The sequence below is a fragment of the Phyllobates terribilis genome, unplaced genomic scaffold (genome assembly GCF_046119375.1).
Source record: "Phyllobates terribilis strain yellow unplaced genomic scaffold, ASM4611937v1 Scaffold_4__5_contigs__length_816908805, whole genome shotgun sequence".
NCBI lineage: Eukaryota > Metazoa > Chordata > Amphibia > Anura > Dendrobatidae > Phyllobates > Phyllobates terribilis.
In genome coordinates, this window is record NW_027362764.1 from 718,038,264 (window position 1) to 718,052,043 (window position 13,780).

The following is a 13,780-nucleotide window of genomic DNA, read 5'->3' on the forward strand; positions in this document are numbered from 1 at the left end:
ACAGTTTGCTCGGGCCATGGAACCCGGTGGCACCCAAGCTCCCTCGCTCTCGGACCCGTGTCATGAACTGTCCCGTCAGAGGTCCCAACAGGAGTCCATCCTGGGTCACCTGCGGAATGTCAATTCTCGCCTGGACACTCTGACTGCTCCGCCAGCAACCTCCGCCAGTACCATGACTCGCAATCCGGCAGCTCCGCTGCCCACCAATACTATGGTATCCTACCCCGGACCCCGGCTTTCTGCACCTCCTCGCTTCGGAGGCGACTCCGCCCAGGCTCGGGGCTTCATAAATCAGTGCACCCTGCACTTTGAACTCCTGTCCCACCAGTTTAACTCCGACCGGGCCAAAATTGCCTTCATCATGTCCCATCTCACCGGGGAGGCCCTGGCCTGGCTAAATCCTCTATGGGAGAGAGGAGACCCCCTGGTGTCCGACTTGCCTGCCTTTCTCACGGCCTTCCGGAAAGTCTTCGACGAACCCGGACGGAAGACCTCATCCGCATCATCACTGCTACGCCTCCGTCAGGGAAGTCTCACTGTGGGCCAATATGCCATACGGTTCCGTACCCTTGCCTCGGAGCTGGCCTGGGATAACGACGCTCTGGTATCCGTCTTCTGGGAGGGTCTGTCCGGCCGTATTAAAGATGAACTTGCCGGTCGGGACATTCCTACCACCCTCGATGACCTAATAACTCTTGCCACCCGGATTGACCTACGGTTCCAGGAGCGTGCCAAAGAGGTCACCCGTGAGAGGAGGTTTCCACGTCTAGCTCCTACTTTTCAGAGACCCGTCACTCCCTCCGTCTCTTCCCAGGTACACTCTCCTGAGCCTATGCAGGTCGACCAGACCAAGATGGTCAAAACCCGTCAGGACTTACGCCGTGCCGAGGGGAGCTGCTTCTACTGTGGCAGTAAGGAGCACCGGATCCGTGCCTGCCCGGAGAGGTCGGGAAACGCCTGTGTCTAGGTTCGCTCAGAGAGGTCGACCTAGACAAGAATAAATCCTCTCCATCTCTGCTGTTGTCAGTCTCAATCGTCTGCGGGGAGAACCGTTATTTCGAACTAGCCCAACTTGACTCTGGAGCAGCCGGGAATCTTATTTCACACTCCCTGGTAGAGAAATACCGCATCCCCACCAAACCTCTGGCTGTACCCTTGTCTGTTGCTGCCGTGGATGGGGGTCTCTTACCACGCCCCATCCAACTCATCACCGAATCCATTACTCTGCAGGTGGGAATGCTGCATTCTGAGAGTATCTCCTTTCATGTTCTGCCTGGACTCTCTCACGCCCTCTTGCTAGGCCTACCTTGGCTCCAGAGACATGCCCCCGTGCTTGACTGGCAGACCGGAGAAGTCCTTCGCTGGGGACAGGACTGCCATAAGACCTGTCTGGTTCCCGTCCATCCCGTCCGTCCTTCTCCTACCCCAGCTAATCTACCTGGACTTCCGATCCCTTATTGGTCTTATGCTGATGTCTTTAATAAAAAGGAGGCAGAGACACTACGCCCTCATAGACCATACGACTGCCCTATCGACCTGTTACCTGGTACTACTCCTCCCCGTGGGCGTATTTATCCATTATCCGCTGCTGAGACCCGGTCGATGTCCGAATATATTGAGGAGAATCTGGCCAGGGGATTCATCCGGAAATCTACCTCCCCGGCGGGAGCAGGCTTCTTTTTCGTCAAAAAGAAGGACGGCTCTCTCCGTCCCTGTATAGACTATAGAGGCCTTAACCAGATCACGGTGAAGAATAAGTACCCCCTTCCGCTCATTCCGGAGTTATTTGATCGTCTGAGGGGGGCTAGAATCTTCACCAAACTGGACCTCCGTGGGGCGTACAACCTGGTTCGTATCCGTCAGGGGGATGAATGGAAGACGGCATTCAACACCCGGGACGGCCACTATGAATATCTGGTAATGCCCTTTGGTCTCTGTAACGCTCCTGCCGTCTTTCAAGAGTTGGTCAATGACATCTTCCGGGACCTTCTCTACTCCTGCGTAGTGGTGTACCTGGACGACATCTTGGTCTTCTCTCCGGATCTCCAGACTCACCGGAGGGACGTTCGTCAGGTCCTGCTCAGGCTCAGGCAGAATCACCTCTTCGCTAAATACGAGAAGTGCCTCTTTGAGCAGACCTCGCTTCCGTTTTTGGGCTACATTATTTCTCAGACCGGCCTACGAATGGATCCAGAGAAACTGTCTGCCATCGAGAAATGGCCTCGACCGGAGGGGTTGAAGGCCATTCAGCGATTCCTGGGCTTCGCCAACTACTACCGCCTCTTCATACCACACTTCTCTTCCCGGACTGCCCCATTTTCCGCGCTCACCCGTAAGGGTACTAATCCCAAAGAGTGGCCGCCCGAAGCAGAGGAGGCCTTTCTTTCCTTAAAACAGGCCTTCTCTTCCGCCCCGGTGCTGCATCGCCCGGACGGCAACAAGCAGTTCTTCCTGGAAGTTGACGCCTCCTCCTCTGGAGCCGGAGCGGTACTTACTCAAAAATCATCTTCCGGGAGGATGGTAACTTGCGGCTTCTTCTCTAAACTCTTCTCCTCCTCAGAGCGCAATTATTCCATAGGAGACCGAGAGTTATTGGCCATCAAACTGGCATTGGAGGAGTGGCGTTACCTGCTCGAGGGGGCTCTTCACCCGGTAATAATTTACACTGACCACAAGAACTTGGCTTACCTCGAGCATGCCCAGAGACTTAACCCGCGCCAAGCCCGGTGGTCCTTGTTTTTTGCTCGCTTTGATTTTGTTCTTCATTTTCGCCCGGCTGACAAAAACGTCAAGGCGGACGCCTTGTCTCGATCCTTTCTGGTGTCTGATCTCGAGGAAGATCCGAAACACATCATCGATCCCGCCAGAGTAATGCAGGTGGCTCCCGTGAGTCTAAATCGTCTCCCTCCCGGAAAGACGTTCGTATCTGTACCTGATCGGGAGAAGATCCTTCACTGGGGTCACTCGTCTAAACTGGCTGGCCACGCCGGTCAGAAAAAGACCCTCCAGCTTATTACCCGGCACTACTGGTGGCCTACCCTGCACAAGGACGTAATAGACTTTGTTTCTGCCTGTGTGTCCTGCGCCCGCAACAAGGTTCCGAGACATCTGCCAGCCGGTCGCCTCCTTCCGCTTTCTGTACCTGCTGCCCCCTGGCAGCATATAGCAATGGACTTTATAACTGACCTCCCAGTCTCTGCCGGTTGTACGGTCATTTGGGTGGTCGCTGACCGCTTCTCCAAGATGGCTCATTTCGTTCCCCTGCCAGGCCTCCCGTCTGCACCCGAGCTAGCTAAAGACTTTATTCGTCACATCTTTCGTCTTCATGGCCTGCCCCTCCACATCGTGTCGGATCGTGGGGTACAGTTCACCTCACGCTTCTGGAGAGCCACTTGTAAACTGCTAGACGTCACCCTGGACTTCTCTTCCGCTTACCACCCACAGTCCAATGGTCAAGTGGAGCGGATCAATCAGAACCTGACCAGTTACCTCCGGCACTTCGTTAATGCCCATCATTCAGACTGGGTGGATCTCCTACCATGGGCCGAGTTCTCTTACAACAATCACGAGAGCGAATCCTCCTCCAAATCCCCGTTTTTTGTAGTCTTCGGTCAGCATCCTCGGATTCCTTTTCCTGTCTCCACCTCTGTGGACAACCCGGCTGCGGAATCTCTCGTTAGCAAATTTTCCTCCATTTGGGAGAGTACCCGATCCGCACTCCTTCAGTCGTCCGAACGGATGAAAAGACACGCTGACAAAAAACGCCTGGATCCTCCACAATTTCGTCCTGGAGATAAAGTCTGGCTCTCATCTAAATATGTCCGACTCAAGATCCCTTCTTACAAGTTAGGGCCTCGGTTCATCGGTCCTCTGGAGGTCATCAGTCAGATCAACCCGGTGGCCTATAAATTGAAACTCCCGGCCAACTTACGGATCCCTAACTCCTTCCATGTATCTCTCCTCAAACCTGTGGTACTTAACTCTTTTTCCAAGTCTACAGGTACGCCTCCTGCTCCGGTTTCTGCTGAGGACGAGTTTGAGGTAGAGAACATTCTTGCCACCAAAAGGGTAAGAGGAAAGTCCTTTTTTCTAGTAGATTGGAAGGGGTTTGGTCCTGAGGAGAGAACGTGGGAGCCCCGGGAGAACATCCATGCCCCTCTCATCCTAGCTAAATTTCTGTCTGGCCTAAAAAAGGGGGGGCCTAAAGGGGGGGTACTGTAGCGCCGGCGTCCCTGCCCTCTGCTAGGCAGGGACGCTGTTCCCCTCACCTCTCTGCTCCTAGCCCGGCGTCCTCCTCCCGCTCTGCTGGCAGCGCGCGCTCCTTCCCAGCCACTGTGCTTAGGGCGCGCGCGCTCCCTCCCTCTTAAAGGGGCCGCGCGCGCCGTCCTAAGGAGTCCCCGGCCAATGGCCGGAGGACTTCACCATATATAAGGCACCTCCTCCAAAATGGAGGTGCCCGAGCAATGTTGTTGCACTGTTCATTACTCTGCTTCAGCCCTCAGGTCCCGTTGCCAGTTACCTGCCAGATTCCTGCCAGTTTGCTGTCTGATTCCTGCCTGATATTCTACTTACCTGCCTGCTAGCCTGAGGTCCGACGGTCTGCCTACCGACTCCTGTCAGTCTGTCTAAGGACCAGCTTGCCCGCTCACCTGGGAGCGCTCCTCTGCTACCTGCCTGCTAGCCTGAGGTCCGACGGTCTGCCCTCCAACTCCTGTCAGTCTGTCTATGGACCAGCTTGCCCGCTCACCTGGGAGCGCACATCAGCTACCTGCCTGCTAGCCTACCTGGAGGCTCCGCCGTCACGTGCTGTGACCACCTGCCATTCCAGAGACTCTCGCTTGCTCACCTGGGAGCAGACATCAACCATCTGCCTGCTAGCCTACCTGGAGGCTCTGCCATCACAGGTCGTACCTACCCTTTACCCAGAGACTGCCCCGGTCACTTGCCGTGACCTCCTGCCCGTTCATCCAGAGACTGCCCCGGTCACTTGCCGTGACCTCCTGCCCGTTCATCCAGAGACTGCCTCGGTCACTTGCCGTGACCTCCTGCCCGTTCATCCAGAGACTGTCCCGGTCACTTGCCGTGACCTCCAGCCCGTTCACTCAGAGACTGTCCCGGTCACCTGCTGTGACTGCCTGCCCGTCTTCCCTGGTCGCCACCCGCTCCCTTACAAGGACCGCCCCCTTGTATAGTAGCTCAGAGGTTCCGCCTCCCAGACCCGTTACACACTGTTCCCATTGGGGCTCACAATCTAGATTCCCTATCAGTATGTCTTTGGAGTGTGGGAGGAAACCGGAAAACCCAGAGGAAACCTACACAAACTCCTTGCAAATGTTGTCCTTGGTGGGATTAGAACCCAGGACCCCAGCGCTGCAAGGCTGCAGTGCTAACCACTGTTAATCAGTTCCAAATAAGTTTGCTGCGTACTACCCAAATGTTATTGGTATATAGTTTCTAAATGATATCACAGCTGACACCATTGCATACGTTTAGGCCATGGTGCTGGTATTGTGGGGAAGATCCTCAAGGACCTTCCCCACAAGGCAATGCTATATTCCAGCTCTGAATGGATTTAGGCTTTATCTCCATACATTTTGTAATAACCAGTTGCTTAAAAAGAAAAATATAGTATTTAATAACATGGCAAGTTACTTGAATTTCTCCAAACTATGCCAACATAGTTCTTAAGGATAACTGAGAAAATACGAAGTACTAGAGCTGTAAATTTTGATCAGCATTCACTTGCAAATGAGCCCTAGAGACTGATTAATTTCAGCAAACCCTTTTACTGCCCCCCTCACAGCTGCTGGCATTTTGGAATTTCTGTTTGGCAGTACTTGAGTTGTTGATGTTCAGAAGACAAAACCAAGAAGACGAGAAGATGAGACATTGAAAAGTTGACACAGAGAAAATTAACCATCAAACTGCAAATACAGCACTGTAGAAATACCATCACTACGATAACCTGGCCACCGAGTAATGCAAAGTCTTATAGTCCTCAAAACAACAATTACCCAGAATTGTACATACTGTATTTAAATATATATATGTCTATCTATCGATCTAGAGAATGGTTCCCATTTGGAACCGAAACATCGCCATTATGAGCTATTAAATACCACTTTTTTCATTTTTTCATTTGGTGTGCTGCCTTAATGTTTTCTGAATATATTCAAGGCTTGGTCCTTGCCTGGGAGGCTTGGCACCCTATGTAGGGGGTTACATTACATCTTGATGTGTAATAGTGATCCACCTAACTCTCAAGATAAACTAAAATTAATAATGGATGCTCTATGTTGTTCACTTGCCGGCTACCTTCTGCATTCATGGGATAGAGTAGAATTATTATTGAAAAATGAGTCCTTTACTTCCTCCTGCTGCTGGCTACTTAAGTAGATAGATAGACAGACAGATAGATCTCTCTCTGATATTCAAGTTAATTTATTAATTTATCTTTTTATATCTATCTATCATCTATCAATCTATCTACTTCTGTAGCCAGCAGCAGGGAGGAAGTAAAGGACTCTAATTCTTCTCTACTCTATCCCATGAATGCAGAAGGTAGCCGGCAAGTGAACAACATAGAGCATCCATTTTTAATTATAGTTTATGTTGTTCACTTGCCGGCTACCTTCTGCATTCATGGGATAGAGTAGAAGAATTATTGAAAAATGAGTCCTTTACTTTCTCCCTGCTGCTGGCTACATAAGTAGATAGATAGATAGATTCTCTCTGATATTCAAGTTAATTTATTTATCTCTTTATATCTATCTATCTATCTATCAATTTATCCATCTATCTACTTCTGTAGCCAGCAGCAGGGAGGAAGTAAATGACTCTAATTCTTCAATAATTCTTCTACTCTATCCCATGAACGCAGAATGAAGCCTGCAAGTGAACAACATTGAGCATCCATTTTTAATTTGAGATTATCCTGAGACTTGTTAGGTGGATGGATCACTTGTGTTACACTTCAAGGTGTAATGTAACCCCCTACATTAAAGGGACATTTATTAAAAATATATAATAATCCATAAGTGGCAAAATTAGCATTAGATTGGAATAGAGTTAACAGCAGCAGCTCCAGACAGTTATTTCACGAGTTAGAGGAGATTATATGGACACATAGAGACCAGTCTGGGAGGAAGCAGAATGTTTCCTAGAGCAGCATTTTGAATACTCTTTAGAGCTGTGATGCATGAAGGTCAATTAGCAGAAGGTTATACTCGTTAGGCTGGGAGAAATGAGGACATGCATTAGTGTTAGCTTCAAAGTGACACAAGAGCTAATGGATTTAAAGAATATTGGTAGCATGCTTAGGATCAATGTAGTGTATCAATGTAGTGTATCTATGTGTGCAAACTTTTATCTAGTATCACATGAAGTTGAAAAGTGATGAAGGAAGCAGAGCCTTCTGGGACATGTAGTTTATTAGCTGCACTATGAATGCAACATAATCCAGACCATATTGTTTATAGCCAAGTCTTTATAATGGTCAAATCATGAGGAAAAGAGAATGTGGCATATTTACCAAAAGGGTAAAAATGTTGTAAAATCTACCCAACGTGACAAATGCACTAATGCATAATTGTGTGTACCACCCTTAGATAATTGCTGCCTTTAGGCAGCCCCTGTGTGAAATCAGAATTACCACGAGAGCATTAGATTAAGGGCGGGCGAGTATTGTCCGTCCAAGTGCGATGCAACAAAACATCAGACCACACTCAGACCAATGTTAGTCTATGGGGCCGTGCACATGTCCGATTTTGTTCCTCGGACATAAATAAATCGCTGCATCCCTAAGTTTGATCAGATATTCGGATCACACTCGGCCATCCAAGTTAGTGAGTCCATGGAAAACATCGGACTGCACTCGAGTAACATCTGAGTGCAGTCCAGTTTCTGCACACTGACAGAATGGAGAAGATGGAGACATTTGTTCCTCGTCTGAGAGAATCTGAGCACACTGTGATCAAACTCTGATGAGAGCGTTATTTGCATAATCGACCCGATGAGAGAAAAGACGGTTGTGTGCACCTGACCTAATACTCATTTTTCAAATGACTCAAAACTCTCCAGGTCCCTCTACTCGATGATCATCTAGTCTGATCAAATGTTTTTACAACCCCTGGCAAAAATGATGGAATCACCGGGCTCGGAGGATGTTCATTCAGTTGTTTAATGCTACAGGGATCACCGGTGACATCATAGACAGGAGTTCTGTATATAGTGTCAGTGTACAGGTAACACAGTGATCACTGGTGATATTATACACAGGACCTCTGTATATAGTGTCAGGCGTACCGGTAATACAGGGATCACCAGTGACATTATACACGGGAGCTCTGTACATAGTATATAGTGTATAGTGTAAGTGTACAGGTAACACACTGACTCACCAGTGAAGCCTCTAGTTGAAGATATTCATCTTCGCTTTTCTTCATCCAGCGCAGACCGCCATCACTTTTTCCAGCCAGGTTTCGTCTGTGCAGAAAATAACACAGAGCACCACTTCCAGAGCACATTTCCTACTTTTTTTTTTGGTGCACCCACCATTAATATATAATTAGTTATTATGCAACCCACCATTCCAAATATAAATTGGAATCCACCACTGTGCCCCCCACTAATTATAAATAGCCACTTTCCCCACCCAATAAATATATAAATTAATTAGCAGTCCTCCGTTCCCCTCCCCCTCCATCATTTGCAGCCCCCTCCTCCTCACTTCATCATTTGCAGTCCCCTCCTCCTAACTTCATCATTTGCAGTCCCCCCCCATCCTCACTTCATCATTTGCAGCCCCCTCCTCCTAACTTCATCATTTGCAGCCCCCTCCTCCTCACTTCATCATTTGCAGTCCCCCCCCTCCTCACTTCATCATTTGCAGTCCCCTCCTCCTCACTTCATCATTTGCAGTCCCCTCCTCCTCACTTCATCATTTGCAGTCCCCCCCTCCTCACTTCATCATTTGCAGTCCCCCCCTCCTCACTTCATCATTTGCAGTCCCCCCTCCTCACTTCATAATTTGCAGCCCCCTCCTCAATTCATCATTTGCAGTCCCCTCCTCCTCACTTCATCATTTGCAGCCCCCTCCTCCTCACTTCATCATTTGCAGTCCCCCCTTCCTCACTTCATCATTTGCAGTCCCCCCTCCTCACTTCATCATTTGCAGTCCCCTCCTCCTCACTTCAGCATTTGCAGTCCCCCCTTCCTCACTTCATCATTTGCAGTCCCCCCTCCTCACTTCATCATTTGCAGCCCCCTCCTCCTCACTTCATCATTTGCAGTCCCCCCTTCCTCACTTCATCATTTGCAGTCCCCCCTCCTCACTTCATCATTTGCAGTCCCCATCTCCTCACTTCATCATTTGCAGTCCCCTCCTCCTCACTTCATCATTTGCAGCCCCCTCCTCCTCACTTCATCATTTGCAGCCCCCTCCTCCTCACTTCATCATTTGCAGTCCCCCCTCCTCATTTCATCATTTGCAGTCCCCTCCTCCTCACTTCATCATTTGCAGTCCCCTCCTCCTCACTTCAGCATTTGCAGTCCTCCCTCTTCATTTCATCATTTGCAGCCCCCTCCTCCTCACTTAATTTGCAGTCCCCTCCTCCTCACTTCATCATTTGCAGTCCCCTCCTCCTCAATTCTTCATTTGCAGTCCCCCCCTCCTCACTTCATCATTTGCAGTCCCCCCCCTCACTTCATCATTTGCAGTCCCCTCCTCCTCACTTCATCATTTGCAGCCCCCACCTCCTCACTTCATCATTTGCAGTCCCCTCCTCCTCACTTCATCATTTGCAGCCCCCTCCTCCTCACTTCATCATTTGCAGTCCCCCCCCCTCCTCACTTCATCATTTGCAGTCCCCCCTCCTCACTTCATCATTTGCAGTCCCCCCTCCTCACTTCATCATTTGCAGTCCCCTCCTCCTCACTTCATCATTTGCAGCCCCCACCTCCTCACTTCATCATTTGCAGTCCCCTCCTCCTCACTTCATCATTTGCAGCCCCCTCCTCCTCACTTCATAATTTGCAGTCCCCACCTCCTCACTTCATCATTTGCAGTCCCCTCCTCCTCACTTCATCATTTGCAGTCCCCTCCTCCTCACTTCATCATTTGCAGTCCCCCCCTCCTCACTTCATCATTTGCAGTCCCCTCCTCCTCACTTCATCATTTGCAGCCCCCTCCTCCTCACTTCATAATTTGCAGTCCCCTCTTCCTCACTTCATCATTTGCAGTCCCCACCTCCTCACTTCATCATTTGCAGCCCCCTCCTCCTCACTTCATCATTTGCAGTCCCCTCCTCCTCACTTCATCATTTGCAGTCCCCTCCTCCTCACTTCATCATTTGCAGTCCCCTCCTCCTCACTTCATCATTTGCAGTCCCCTCCTCCTCACTTCATCATTTGCAGTCCCCACCTCCTCACTTCATCATTTGCAGTCCCCTCCTCCTCACTTCATCATTTGCAGCCCCCACCTCCTCACTTCATCATTTGCAGTCCCCTCCTCCTCACTTCATCATTTGCAGTCCCCTCCTCCTCACTTCATCATTTGCAGTCTCCACCTCCTCACTTCATCATTTGCAGTCCCCCCTCCTCACTTCATCATTTGCAGCCCCCTCCTCCTCATTTCATCATTTGCAGTCCCCACCTCCTCACTTAATTTGCAGTCCCCTCCTCCTCACTTCATCATTTGCAGTCCCCCCTCCTCACTTCATCATTTGCAGTCCCCCCTCCTCACTTCATCATTTGCAGTCCCCACCTCCTCACTTCATCATTTGCAGTCCCCCCCTCCTCACTTCATCATTTGCAGTCCCCACCTCCTCACTTCATCATTTGCAGTTCCCCCCTCCTCACTTCATCATTTGCAGTCCCCCCTCCTCACTTCATCATTTGCAGCCCCCTCCTCCTCATTTCATCATTTGCAGTCCCCACCTTCTCACTTAATTTGCAGTCCCCTCCTCACTTCATCATTTGCAGTCCCCCCTCCTCATTTCATCATTTGCAGCCCCCTCCTCCTCACTTCATCATTTGCAGTCCCCTCCTCCTCACTTCATCATTTGCAGCCCCCTCCTCCTCACTTCATCATTTGCAGTCCCCACCTCCTCACTTCATCATTTGCAGCCCCCTCCTCCTCACTTCATCATTTGCAGTCCCCTCCTCCTCACTTCATCATTTGCAGCCCCCTCCTCCTCACTTCATCATTTGCAGCCCCCTCCTCCTCATTTCATAATTTGCAGTCCCCACCTCCTCACTTAATTTGCAGTCCCCTCCTCCTCACTTCATCATTTGCAGTCCCCCCCTCTTCACTTCATCATTTGCAGTCCCCCCCTCCTCACTTCATCATTTGCAGTCCCCACCTCCTCACTTCATCATTTGCAGCCCCCTCCTCCTCACTTCATCATTTGCAGCCCCCTCCTCCTCACTTCATCATTTGCAGCCCCCTCCTCCTCATTTCATCATTTGCAGTCCCCACCTCCTCACTTAATTTGCAGTCCCCTCCTCCTCACTTCATCATTTGCAGTCCGCCCCTCCGCACTTCATCATTTGCAGCCCCCTCCTCCTCATTTCATCATTTGCAGTCCCCACCTCCTCACTTAATTTGCAGCCCCCTCCTCCTCATTTCATCATTTGCAGTCCCCCCCTCCTCACTTCATTTGCAGTCCCCACCTCCTCACTTCATCATTTGCAGTCCCCCCTCCTCACTTCATTTGCAGTCCCCACCTCCTCACTTCATCATTCGCAGTCCCCAGTTCTTCTCCCCCTCACCCATTTAATTCATTTTATAAAGAAAAAAAAAAGTTTATCATACTTACCTCACTTAAGTAGGTGCAGGTGCAGCTCTGCTTCCAGTGTCATGGCAAAGGCCAGTGGCGCGCATATGCGATGACATCATCGCGTATGCGCTGTCACCTGACCAGAAGTTCAGAGGAAGCTAGAGCTGTGCAGCTGTTCAGGTTAGATGGTCGTGGAGCTCCTAAAAAAGCTCCCAGCTCTAAGGTGTGTGCCGCCGAAGGCAGCACCCTGGCGCGCATTGCTTTGTTACACCTTGGTTCCCGGTGAGCAGAAGCACAAGAGGGGAGCCTCGACTGGGTCCAGGCCCCCCCTTTCTGTGCTACTGCTCACCGGGCCCCATATAACAGTAAGGGCAATAATGCCGTGATGGCAGCCCTGCAATGACATATGTAGTGATGAGCACAAATGCTCATTACTCAAGTTTGCCGAGGGTGCTCGAGTATGCTCCGAGTAGCGTGGGTGGTCAAATGATATGTTCAAGTCCCCGCAGCCACATGTTTCTCCATTGTTAGACAACCACAAAACAAGCGGGGATTGCCTGTGTTTGTCAGGAAACCCACGCATTTCTTGTGGCTGTCTAACAGCCACGAAACATGCGGACACGAAAATCTCACTTGAGAATCCGGTGGTCTTCAGCAAAATGGTGCGGGTGGCGGTGCATGTACAGATTGACATCCAATGGTCTTCCACAAAATAGCACCAGTGGCGGCGCATGTGCAGATTGAGATCTCGGCTTGTCATTGAGCTCAGGTCTGAATCTGCGCATGCAACGACCAGTGGTTGGTGAATGTGCGCAAGGGCCGACAGCGCCGAGGGCAGCGCTAGCACAAACTTTAAAAAAGGAGGCTTGTACAAATGCAGTGGGATGATGGCAGAGCCGAAACCCCTACCCACAGTCCTGCCCCAAAGTCCCGCCCCAATGCACGAAGAGGATATTGCACCCAAACATCTAACGTGAATTAAACAAGAATCAGGATGCGGATTTCTTCGCTACAAGTATTTATTACATCAGTATAAAAGCGCCATTGTGGCCATACCTTTATTTTAACATACTAAATTGTGACGACAGGTTCCCTTTAAGCCAATTCCCTATCGGGGCTGAGTACACACTAACAGTTGCTTGGTCTTCCTGTATGGTATACAATGCAAAGTTTATATTTTCCTACTGCATATTTATTAATATAATGAAATCATCCTTTATCATTATTTGGCCCCAATATATATAGATTTTTTTTGCATTCGAATGAAATAAGCCCAGACTGATGGTTGATGTCTACAAGCAGCATCACAGTTGATCATCTGTCAATATCGGTGAATCCATCATTTTCTGAAATTGTCACTTAGCGGAGATGCTTACAGTCAGCAGTTTTCCTAAGAGTTACCTTTCTTAACAGCAACAATGATTTTCTCAATGATGGATGTTGAAGGCCGTTCTGAATATCTTTTGTTGCTTTGCTTGACCTGGATATTTTTTGTATCTTTGCTACATCTGAATTCCTTGGTGAATTTCCCTCCTCGGTATCGGCTTACAATGTTCCTGCAGAGAACGTCCAGACTTGTCATGATATTGTTGTTAATAGGAGAGTTACATGGTAGCATTTCCTCCCTAAGCACACAGTAAATACAGTGATTGCCTAGTTAAGAGTCATTTCTGGATTAACACTTTCGTCATTTAATTTGTGTGTTTTATTTTTAAGTGATTTTCTCATTTTTGGCAGTTTTTTTGTCTTTACCATTTTTAATTTCCACTCGTTTCTGTGGCTTTTTAAAGCTCTTTGTCACTTTTTTTGTTTGTATATGTGGAGATGCTTAGCCAATTCCAGTTCTTTTTCCTTATTCATTTGGAACTTTTGAAAAAGTCACACATTTTGTGCACAATTGTAATAATTTTTTTCACAATTGAAGATTAATGTTCGATTATTTTACAAGATTGCTCTCCTTTTTAATGAAGCCAAAATAAAAGGCATCTTTGAATTTGCACAAA

General features: G+C 49.1%; 1 protein-coding gene across 42 annotated transcripts in view; it reads left to right on the forward strand.

Moving 5' to 3' along the window:
- The window catches only part of RIMS2 (regulating synaptic membrane exocytosis 2), a 659,880-nt gene that overhangs the window by 205,918 nt on the left and 440,182 nt on the right, over nucleotides 1–13,780 (forward strand). The gene's annotated exons all lie outside the window — the stretch shown is intronic.